Here is a 9,999-nt window from a genome sequence, read left to right on the forward strand (position 1 = left end):
CACTTTGGCAATTGGACTCTATGGCATTGAACTCCCTCCCCTTCCCAAACCCTGCCCTCCTCAGGGTCCGCCCCAAAAACCTCCCGCCAGTGGCGAAGAGGGACCTGGCAAGCCTATCAAAACATGGAGAGACAGCCTGTGCTAGCAAGAAGATGCTGCACACACCCCCTGGCCCTCACACAAAATTCCCCATCTCTACAGGACATGCCCGGTTTCGGAAACAAGTGTTGCTAGGGCTTCTCTGGCCAGCCAGAAAATAACCTCCTCTCCCACAGAAGCTTCAAGTCCGTTGTATATCTGGTAAGCAGTGGGTGAAGGAAGGAGAAGAGTTGGTTTTTATATGCCGACTTTCTCTACCATTTAAGGAAGAATCAAACCAGCTTACAATAGCCTTCCCTTCCCCTCCCCACAAGAGGCACCCTGTGAGGTAGGTGAGGCTGAGAGAGTGTGACTAGCCCAAGGTCACCCAGCTGGCCTCATGTGGAGGAGTGGGGAAACAAATCCAGTTCACCAGAATAGCCTCCGCCACTCATGTGGGGGAGTGGGGAATCCAACCGGGTTCTCCAGATCAGAATCCACCGCTCCAAACCACCGCTCTTAACCACTACACCCCGCTGGCTCTCACACCACATTGACATATACTCCGGGGCACAGCCATCGCTCATCTTCACGTGGTGGTGGGCACAACCCCCAGCCTTGAGATCAGGCTCTGGGACTTGAAAGGCCCCTCCCCAGCCGTAACCACCCCACCAGCCTATGTTACGTAACCCACGGCCAGCCTACAAGGGCTACCACGTGTCCGGCCCCGTGGTACTCCCAGCCAGATGGCAGCACGCAAGCATGCGCAGACGTTCCACAGGCAGCTGGGGGCTTCTGTTAGCAGCCCACGTGAGGAATAGAGCCCCCCTCCCTCCTAGCAAAGCCTAGCTACTTCATTTTACTTACCACTGTGTGTTTGGCAATAGAAATTTTAGTAATCATATATTATAATATATTGGGCACTTAGGCTGAAGAAGCCATTATTGGTGAAAGCGTCTATTACCTGGAAGACGTTTCCATTTAACATTAAGCGCCAGCTTGGTCCTCGTTTGAATCTCCCGCAGCACACGGCCAGCGGATTAAAGAGTCTGATTCCTAACACGGACCCTATGAAAAATCTACAGGAATCTTTTCCACTTCCTGAACCAGCTCCTACAAAGACTGATATTATAACTGGAAAGTCTTACAGACCTAGAAAGAAACATTAGACATAGATTTGTTGTATATATTGTTCTTTGACTTGTTCTTTGATACTTGTTGTACTATGTTCTCTTGTTTGACTATCACTCACTTGTAGATATTGCTTGCACTACTTTTTGTATTTATCTCCTTTTGAATATATGTATAGAACTGAGCCTAGTGTTGATTATTTTTGCATCGCCAACTAGCATCGCACTGTGAATTGCTTTGCAGTACCTGGAGGTTGGCAACCCTAGGCTCAGCCATTTGATGATGGCAGCTGCCGCTTTCTCATGGAGCCCCGTGACCCGCCCAAATGCAGCCTTGGATGAGGAAAAACAACAATGGTGTGTGAAGAGGTGGCTTTACAGCCTTGTCATTCCCCCGCCTCCATCCCCTGAGATGGAAGGGCAGCGGCCTCCCCATCAGCAAAGGCCAACCACCCCCAAGGAAGGGAAAAAAAAAAAAGGGCTCGAGCCCCTTAGCCTCCAGCACCATGGGTAGGGTTGCCAACCTCCAGGCAACAGCTGGAGATCTCCTGCTATTACAACTGATCTCCAGCCAATAGAGATCAGTTCACCTGGAGAAAATGGCCGCTTTGGCAACTGGACTCTAGGGCATTGAACCCCTCCTCTCCCCAAACCCTGTCCTCCTCAGGCTCCGCCCCAAAAACCTCCCGCCGATGGTGAAAAGAGACCTGGCAACTCTAACCATGGGGCTGCTTCTCCTCTCCTCAACAGTGACCTCCCCGTTGCTCCAACTTCAGACATCAGGCACCGGCTCAGATTGTGCCCAGCTCTGCCAGCCCCCCCCCATGTCCTTGGCACGTCCGCTGCATGCCCCACCCAGCTCATCCTTGTCCCTTTTGGGAGACGCACTCATGGCGTAGTCTGAAAGCCATGTCAACGTCAGCTCTGCTGCACCTTGCCAAAGCGAGCTACCACAGCAAACCATCGACCAGGCAGAAGGGGCCACTTCCCTCACCAAAAGGGGGCAAATGACTGCCTAGAGAGAGCCTCAGAGGCAGGCAGGGACGTTTGTCTTCAAGGCCTCCCCACTGGCCTTACATCAGGCGGAGAGGAAAGGGCAATGAGCAGACATTACCCCTGCCAGACTAAACGGAGCCTCCGCCTTCAGAGGCGGCCAGCTAGTTGGGATGAACAATTGTAGGGAAAGCGGCCCCTTTACCTGACAGCTCCCAGAGACACCGAAAGGACCCCTGTCAAAACCAGACTGGACTGGAGGAGCCCCTTTTTTTGCTTTGGCTTTTTTGGCCATCAAGTTGTAGGCTGTTTATGCACAGGAGGTTTTGCCTTGGATTTGCCCCTCTCCAGATGCCCATTTTCCCCAACTGAATTCTCAAAACTCTGCATGGGTGGGTGGGGGGGGCTTATTATAGTGTTTTGAGAATTCGGATGGGGGAAATGTGCATCTAGAGAGCGGCGAATCCAAGGCAAAACCTCCCATGCACAAACGGCCCAAGTCTCCCAGCCCAAGCGAATAACCTATCTGCAAATGTGGAGTGTCTCGTTTTGGGCGAGGAAGATACCTCTGAGCCTGAGACGAGGGCAGGCGCCTCAACCCAGCCCCCCTCCCGGCCTTCCCCATCTGAATTCTCAAAACTCTGAATGGGGGCTGAGTTTTGAGAATTCAGATAGGGAAAATGTGCATCTAAAGAGTGGCAAATCCAAGGCAAAAGCTCCCATGCATAAATGGCCATAGCCAACTTACGTTGACCCTAAAGTGTTTTCAAGGCACCAGGAGAAAAAAAAACCTGGTTTGTTGTTGCCTGCGTAGCAACCTTGGACTTCCTTGGTGGTCTCCCGTCCAAGTACTAGCCAGGCCCAACCCTGCTTAGCTTGCGATATCAGGCTACCCTGATCTATCTAGGTCAGGGCCTGATCCCGCTAAGCAAATAATTTTCTCTTTCTAGGAGTCATGCAAGAGCGCCAACCAAGCCCCAGACACCTTCTTCCCTGGTGGAGCGAGAATAAACTGTGAATAAACTACAGCAACAGAAGAACCACTTAGGACCAGATCTGGGGATTGAGCAAAGGGCAGCTGCCCACCTGCCCCCCGCCCATCTGATGCCCCCAAGGTCACCGAACAGCTGGTGCCAGAATAAGCCGGTGGAATAATCACCCTGCTAAATGAAACTAGCCAGCTAGATGCAACCAAAGGGGATTGATCACAATGCGTAGCCGTGTTAGTCTGTCTGCAGCAGTAGAAAAGAGCAAGAGTCCAGAGTGGCACCTTAAAGACTAACAAAATTTCTGGCAGGGGGTGAGCTTTCGGGAGTCACAGCTCACTTCTTCAGATACAGCTAGAGCGCGAGTCCACCTATCCTTAAGTACAGAAGAGGGCACCCTACCAGAAATTTTGTTCGTCTTTAAGGTGCCACTCTGGACTCTTTTCTACTGCCACCAAAGGGGTTAGACAGCAGGTGCCCGAGAACAGGCTGGTATGGTGGGCAGCAGCAGGCGCCTCGAAGGGGCTCCCTGCCCTTCTGTTCTCGCTTGACAGAATAATGACAGACTGGACGCGAGCGGGCATCGAACTCCTGCCCAAGCGATTTGATGCATGCACGCAACCCAGGGCCATTTATGCATGGCAGGTTTCGCCTTGGGTTTGCCACTCTACAGATGCCCATTTTCCCCATCCGAATTCTCAAAACTCTACATGGGGGCTGATTGTTGAGTTTTAAGGATTCGGATGGGGGAAAGGCGCATCCAGAGAGCGGCGAACCCAAGGCCAAACCTCCCATGCACAAACGGCCCAAGCCTCCCAGCCCAAGCGAATAACCTAACTGCAAACGCGGAGCGTCTCGTTTTGGGGGGAGGCAGATGCCTCTGAGCCTGCGACGAGGGTGGGCGCCTCAACCCAGCCCCCCGCCCCGGCCTTCCCCATCTGAATTCTCAAAACTCTGAATGGGGGCTTATTGAGTTTTGAGAATGCGGATGGGGAAAATGGGCATCTAAAGAGTGGCAGATCCAAGGCAAAAGCTCCCATGCATGAATGGCCATGGCCAACTGACGTTGACCCTATAGGGTTTTCAAGGCACCCGGAGAAAAAGGCACCCGGAGCCTGCGACGAGGGCGGGCGCCTCAACCCAGCCCCTCCCCGCCTTCCTAGGATCAGGGGGGCGCCTCTGAGCCGCGGTGACTCCACCCGATCGGGATCGAGACCCGGATCGCCCGATCGGGGATCCCCCCGTCCCTTCTGCGCCCCTTTCCAGCAGCAGGGCGCTCCGGCTGCGGAGCCCCTTGCAGCCGAAGGGCGGGATGCTGCGAAGGCAGGAGACCCCCCAACCCATTAAGGAGGCGCCCCCCTTCGAATGGAACCGCGCAGGTTGAGCCTGCAGCCCACCTTTGGGGGTCTCTCTCTCTCGCCGGCGTCGCTGCTGCTGCTGCTGCTCCGGATTGCGCGTCTCCTGCTCCGGCTGCGAAAAAGGCTCTTCGCTGCCGCAGAGCTACGTGACTCCGGGAGGGGGAGAGGCGGGGAGGGGCCAGGGGGTATAAGAGGGGAGGGGCCTCCCCGGGCCCCTCCCGCCGCGAGCAACAGTGGGGCGGGTGGTTTTTGCCCCTCGACGACGCGAGGCCAGCCATTGCAAAGGGCCAGGGCATTTCAACCTTCCAGGACAGTCTGTTGCAGATTTGAGAGTGGCAGTTCTCTTATAAAGGAATTTCAAAGGGAGATTGGAAAGAGAAACTGCGGAATTACAGCTGAGATTCAAACGGAAGTCAATGCATTTACCTGGGCTGAATCAAGACCTTGCATTCGTGGCTCATGACCAATGCTGATTTCTCCACCCCCCTCTCTCCCCTGGACATCACAGACTCTTCTGCAGACCGCACCGAATCCCATCACGCCTGCGATTCACATTGACATACTGTGAACATTTACATACGAACGCTTGTCTGAATTCACTCTCCTCTACTTAAAGACAGACGGATTCACATTCTAGCTGTATCTGAAGAAGGGAGCTGTGGCTCACGAAAGCTCACACCCTGCCAGAAAATATTTTTTGTTCGTCTTTAAGGTGCTACTGGACTTTTGATAAAATACATATTTGTTATGTGCAAATGGCTTTAGCACCTTAAAGAAGAACAAAAACATTTTCTGGCAGGGGATGAGCTTTCGTGAGCCACAGCTCACTTCTTCAGATACAGCTAGAATGTGAATCCATCATTTCAACCTTCCAGGACAGTCTGTTGCAGATTTGAGAGTGGCAGTTCTCTTACAAAGGAATTTCAAAGGGAGATTGGAAAGAGAAACTGCGGAATTACAGCTGAGATTCAAACGGAAGTCAATTTCATTTACCTGGGCTGAATCAAGACCTTGCATTCGTGGCTCATGACCAATGCTGATTTCTCCACCCCCCTCTCTCCCCTGGACATCACAGACTCTTCTGCAGACCGCACCGAATCCCATCACGCCTGCGATTCACATTGACATACTGTGAACATTTACATACTAATGTGTTAGTCTTTAAGGTGCTACTGGACTTTTGATAAAATACATATTTGTTACGTGCAAATGGCAGGCGTGATGGGATCAGGTGTGGTATGCAGAAGAGTCTGTGATGTCCAGGGGAGAGATCGGTGTGGAGAAATCAGCATTGGTCATGAGCCATGAATGCAAGGTCTTTATTCAGCCCAGGTAAATGCATTGACTTCAGTTTGAATCTCAACTGTAATTCAGCAGTGTCTCTTTCCAATCTTACCTGGGCTGAATAAAGACCTTGCATTCATGGCTCATGACCAATGCTGATTTCTCCACCCCCATCTCTCCCCTGGACATCACAGACTCGTCTGCATACCACACCAAATCCCATCACGCCTGCGATTCACATTGACATACTGTGAACATTTACATACGAATGCTTGTATGAATTCACTCTCCTCTACTTAAAGACAAATGGATTCACATTCTAGCTGTATCTGAAGAAGGGAGCTGTGGCTCACAAAAGGTCATACCCTGCCAGAAAATATTTTTGTTAGTCTTTATGGTGCTACTGGACTTTTGATAAAATACATATTTGTTATGTGAAAATGGCTTTAGCACCTTAAAGACTAGCAAAAATATTTTCTGGCAGGGTATGAGCTTTCGTGAGCTACAGCTCACTTCTTCAGATACAGCTAGAATGTTAATGCATCTGTCTTTAAGTAGAGGAGAGTGAATTCAGACAAGCATTCGTATGTAAATGTTCACAGTATGTCAATGTGAACAGCAGGCGTGATGGGGTTAGGTGTGGTATGCAGACGAGTCTGTGATGTCCAGGGGAGAGATGGGTGTGGAGAAATCAGCATTGGTAATGAGCCATGAATGCAAGGTCTTTATTCAGCCCAGATAAATGCATTGACTTCAGTTTGAATCTCAACTGTAATTCAGCAGTGTCTCTTTCCAATCTGGGCTGAATAAAGACCTTGCATTCATGGCTCATTACCAATGCTGATTTCTCCACACCCATCTCTCCCCTGGACATCACAGACTCTTCTGCATACCACACCTAATCCCATCACGCCTGGTATTCACATTGACATACTGTGAACATTTACATACGAATGCTTGTCTGAATTCACTCTCCTCTACTTAAAGACAGATGGATTCACATTCTAGCTGTATCTGAAGAAGTGAGCTGTGGCTCACGAAAGCTCATACCCTGCCAGAAAATATTTTTGTTAGTCTTTAAGGTGCTACTGGACTCTTGCCCTTTTTGACTACTGCAGACAGACTAACACGGCTATCCACTGTGAAATAAAACCTTGTGCACTTTTTTTTTTTTTTGGCTGTCGAGTCACTACTGACTTATGGTTTCAAGGCAAGAGACGCACCTGAATGCATGAAGCTGCCTTATACTGAATCAGATTCTTGGTCCATCAAAGTCAGTACTGCCTACTCAGACCGGCAGCGGCTCTCCAGTGCCATTTATGCATGGGAGGTTTTGCCTCGGATTTGCCATCTTTAGATGCACTTTTCCCCCCTCCGAATTCTCAAAACTCAACAATAAGCCCCCATGCAGAGTTTTGAGAATTCGGATGGGGAAAATGTGCACCTATAGAGTGGCAAATCCAAGGCAAAACCTCCCATGCATAAATGGCCCAGGTCTCAGGCAGGAGTCTTTCACATCACCTGCTTGCCTAGTCCCTTTAACTGGAGATGCTGGGGATTGAACCTGGAACCTTCTGCATGCCAAGCAGAGGCTCTACCACTGAGCCATGGCCCCTCCCCTTCTTTAGACATGAGAAGGTGGTTTGCCATTGCCTGCCTTCACATCACGCCTACGGTTGCCAATCTCCAGGTATTAGCTGGAGTTCTGCTATTACGGCTGATCTCCAGCCGATAGAGATCAGTTCCCCTGGAGAAAGTAGCTGCTTTGGCCATTGGACTCTATGGTATCTTCCAGGAGGGTCCATGCATTGCAGGTCTCTTCCAGAAGGGTCCATGTGCAGCGCATCACAGCCACAAGCTCTGACCTTTGCATTGGAATCTGTCCTCTCCCAACCCTGGGGCAGCCTTACCCTGATGTTTTGTGGCAGCAGGGAGATAACTGTGAAACGGCCGTAGCATTTCGTCAAGGTGGCGAGCCGAGGGATGTGCCAAAGAACTGGAGGTTGTCCCGCTGAGGTGCCGCAAGGAGGAGAGGAGTACCACATTGCCTCCTCTCCTGCACTGTCATGCTTTTGAGTACGCAAGAGACAGAGCAACCTCCATGAGACAACCATGCCTGGTGAACCGCTAGGGTTGCCAACCTCAAGTAGTAGCTGGAGATCTGCTGTTACAACTGACCTCCAGCCTATAAAGATCCATTCACCTGGAGAAAATGGCCGCTTTGGCAATTGGACTCTTCTAATGAACACATGAAGCTGCCTGATAGTGAATCAGGCTACTGGTCCATCCATGTCAGTATTATCTACTCAGACTGGCAGCAGCTCTGCAGGCTTTAAGGTGGAAGGTCCTTCCCATCACCAGGTCCTTCTTTTAACTGGGGATGCCAGGGGATTGAACCTGGGACCTTCTGCAGGCCAAGCAGAAGCTCTGCCACTGAGCTTCAGCCCTTCAAAATGTCCTATTGAACACATGAAGCTGCCTTATATTGAATCAGACCCTTGGTCCATCGAAGTCAGTATTGTCTACTCAGACCGGCAGCGGCTCGAGGGTCTCAGGCATGGGTCTTTCACATTACCTACTTGCCTGGTCCCTTGAACTAGAGATGCGGGGCTTGAACCTGGGACCTTCCGCATGCCAAGCAGAGGCTCTACTGCTGAGCCACGGCCCCTCAATTAATATTCTTATGAGAGCTGGCGGGTGAGAGGCTGAGACTCTGGAATGGCTCTTATGGACAAGCATAGGTTCCCAGCCAAGAAGGCCCCTGCTGGCTTTGACAGGGGTAAGGAACTGGCGGCCAGCCCAGCCTTCTTTTTTCCCTTTTGTGTGGTTCTGAAGGTGCTTTTCAATGGCAGCCAGACTCCTTCCCCTTGTGGCTGGGCTAGAGGATCCAGTTTTATGTCCAGCTAGGCTGGCTTGGGGGAAGGGAGCCAGACCAACCACGGCTCAGTGAAGCTTGCCTCCCCTTTCAAGATGAAAACAGAAGAGAGGCTACCACTGCAGGAAAGGGCAGGGCTAGAATATTTTATGAAAGGACTGCAGGGGACCTGCTGGCAGTAGGTAGGGCAGGGAGGTGCAGCGGAAAGCGATAGACACAGATCAGAATCCTCACTTTGATTTTGAAAAATTCCAGATCAATCCGAAGGCAGAGAACGTGCTTGAATATTTTGGAAAATGCTCAGTGAAGTTTCAGGAGCCTTGGAGGGACACCGACATGCAGAACAAAGCGCATGGCCCACATGCATGAAGCTGACTTATACTGAATCAGACCCTTCATCCATCAAAGTCAGTATTGCCTACTCAGACCGGCAGCAGCTCTCCAGGGTCTCAGGCAGAGGTCTTTCACATCACCTACTTGCCTGGTCCCTTTATCGAGATGCCGGGGATAGAACCTGGGACCTTCTGCATGCCAAGCAGATGCTCTACCACTGAGCCATAGCCCCCCCCCAAAAAAATACCCAGAGCTTCCATTGGAGCCGCTTCTAGCCGACACAGAGAACACACATCCTTCTCTTCAAGTACCCGAAGGGGTGTCGTATAGAGGATGGTGCGGAGTTGTTTTCTGTTACCCCAGGTTGGACCAGATCCAACCAGTTTGAACTTAAATCAAATGAGTTTCCAGCTAAACATTAGGAAGAACTTTCTGACAGTGACAGTGGTTCCTCAGTGGAACAGGCTTCCTCGGGAGGTGGTGAGGGAGAGGCTAGATGGCCATCTGACAGCAATGCTGATTCCGTGAACTTAGGCAGATCTTGAGAGGGAGGGCAGGAAGGGCTGTGCCAATGTTTGGCTCTCGTGGCCCTTTCCTGCATGCCCAGGGTAGTGCCAATCACCACTTTGGGGCCAGGAAGCAATTTTCCTCCAGGCCAGATTGGCCAGGGATCCTGGAGGGTTTTTTTTTGTTTTTTGACATCTTCTAAGCATGGAGTAGGGGGGTCACTGAGGGTATGGGGGGTAGTTGTGAATTTCCTACATTGTGCATTGGACTGGATTTGATGACCCTGGTGGTCCCTTCCAACTCTACGACTCTCCCCCCCCACCCAAGACAGAGGCTACAAATAGGTCATTTCTATCTTCTTAAAGAGAAGAATAAAGAGAATCAACACCCTCTTCTGCACGATGCTTGACGCAACAATTTGAAAAGGCTTCCCAGAGGCTAGCATGCCACCCCCC

The sequence above is a fragment of the Euleptes europaea genome, chromosome 19 (genome assembly GCF_029931775.1).
Source record: "Euleptes europaea isolate rEulEur1 chromosome 19, rEulEur1.hap1, whole genome shotgun sequence".
In the NCBI taxonomy this organism is placed as follows: domain Eukaryota; kingdom Metazoa; phylum Chordata; class Lepidosauria; order Squamata; family Sphaerodactylidae; genus Euleptes; species Euleptes europaea.